The following is a 2,227-nucleotide window of genomic DNA, read 5'->3' on the forward strand; positions in this document are numbered from 1 at the left end:
TCCCTAAATGAAAAATAAAAAACAAAAATGTCAATAGATTCAAGAATAAATGTGTTAAGACTTAAGAGAGAATGTTATTAACTTGCCTGTTTTTATCTAAGCAGTCTAGAGCATCAATTTGGTGATATAAATCCTTGCTATTGCCAGGGATTCCAATCCCAAGAAAAAATCTTGCCAAACCCAATATCTTGTGCCCTAGTATCTGCAAATATCAAATAAAAAGAATTATAAAATTTAAAATTATGAGCATAGGAAATACAAGTGGTGTCTAGAAACATAATAAGATTTTGTCATATATTAAAACTTCCGGAAGCGGAAGCGAAAGTTGTCAGCCCACGAACAACTGATGAGGTGGCTGAAACAGGACCTTGATCTTGATCATCAAAGAAATTGTCCCCATCATCTACAAAATTGTATAAAAATAGGAAGCATGTATAACAAATAATGATATCTCCCATGTTAGAATATAATTCATGCACTAACCATATTTATCTAAATTTTCAAATAGCTTCACAACATCCTTTTTCAGTGCCTTAATCTGCAAAAAGAAAAGGATAATTAGAACAGATAAGACCCTTAATGAAATAATATGTCCAGTAAACAAGAAAGTTAAGAAAAAGGCACAAGCAGCTGAAATTTGTCAAATTCTTCAATGTACAACTACAATTGTAAAAGTTTATAAAAATTTATAAATGCCACAACATATAATGTGCACTAAAGCTTAAAATGTATCATGGCTGATGCGATACGTTAAGTGGTCTACTAAAGCTTAAAATTTGGTTTAGACATTTTAACAAACACATAATGTGCACATTATGTTGATCAGAATACATGGCCTTTCAATTCTCACAGAACCAAAAAAATTGAGAAATAAATACAGGAAAGGAAACCAAATGACATTTTCTAACAAAAATTAATCAATCATGAGGAACACAGCGCAAGATGAAAAAAATGAAGTAGTATCGATGGAAGGGGGACAATGGCGGCTTTTCGTGTCCAAACTTACATCTGGTATCGTTCCAATTTGGGAAAGCATGTGAAGGGTCTTCTTGAATGATAATATTGCAAGGTATAGGGAAAAAGAACAATATTACAATTACTAATGACAAGGGAAGAACTTCAAAGGATAAGATTGAGAAGATGGTTCAGGAAGCTGGGAAGTATGAGTCTAGAGATGAGGAGCCCAAGAAGAAGTTGGAGGTGAAGAATGCTTTAGTGAATTATAAGTATAACATGAGGAACACAACGAAATATGAGAAGCTTGGTGAGAAGTTGACTCCAGTTGATAAGAAGATTGAGGATGCGATTGATGAGGTGATTGTGTGGTTATATACAAATCAGTTGGCTAAGGGGGGTGAGTTTAAGGATAAGATGAAGGAGCTTTTTCCCATTTTGAAACTTTTAGGTTAGAGGGAGATAGAGAGAAAGAGAGGAGTAGAGAGAGGGATGAGATTGAATTAATAAATGTAGGAGGCGCTGGAGGTGGGTGAAGGCGGAGGCCCTAGGGCTTCTTGTTGCTAATTCAAAGATCAACATCGATGGTAGAAGGTGGATTCAATAGAAGGAACAAGGTAAAAAAAAGAGGAGATCAAACCATTTAGTGTGAGGGTCGATTTGGAAGAAATATCAAACCCTTAACCTTAAACATGATGTGAAGCGATTGATCCATCATCTTCTTCGTCTCCGTCAATTCCTTGGGCTCACATAATCGGACGATGATGGTAAATGAAGCATTCTTCGAGAAAGAAGGTGCATCGCTGCAGTTTGAGGCTAGAAGAGGCAACGACGATTGGAGGCAGTGGATGTAGGTGAGGGGTGGAGATGAGGAAGAAGAAGTTGAGGGTTTAAAAAATTTGGGATTTCATTTTCCCTCGGAGACGCGCGTTTCTTAAAAAAATATAATGTGACATTCACAGATGACGCACAAGTGCCCTCCGTGTTTTTTATATTTTTACATGAGACACTAATTTAAGGGCACGCAATAATGCGTAACCTAAATCCATAAATTTTTTGAAGAGATGACACTTTTTTAACGTCACTCTCTTTTTCATAACACAAATCAATGAGTGTCGTGGTTTGCGCGTCGTAAAAGGCTGTTTTTCTAGTAGTGTTAATGGAGTTAGATAGTGGATTTTACCTGAAGCACAGCTATACTCTTTGACTCTCCCATCTTCTGGACTCATTAGGCTCTTAGGGCAGACTTGTATCCAACGCCTTTTCACTTGGC

The 2,227-nt window shown here is 36.5% G+C and overlaps 1 pseudogene; it reads left to right on the forward strand.

The window, feature by feature from the left end:
* Positions 1-923: 923 nt before the first annotated feature.
* LOC145064749 (heat shock 70 kDa protein 1 pseudogene) lies at positions 924-1,410 on the forward strand (annotated as a pseudogene).
* The last annotated feature ends 817 nt before the right edge of the window (positions 1,411-2,227 follow it).

This window comes from Lactuca serriola, chromosome 7, assembly GCF_051521515.1.
Source record: "Lactuca serriola cultivar US96UC23 chromosome 7, Lser_US96UC23_V15, whole genome shotgun sequence".
NCBI lineage: Eukaryota > Viridiplantae > Streptophyta > Magnoliopsida > Asterales > Asteraceae > Lactuca > Lactuca serriola.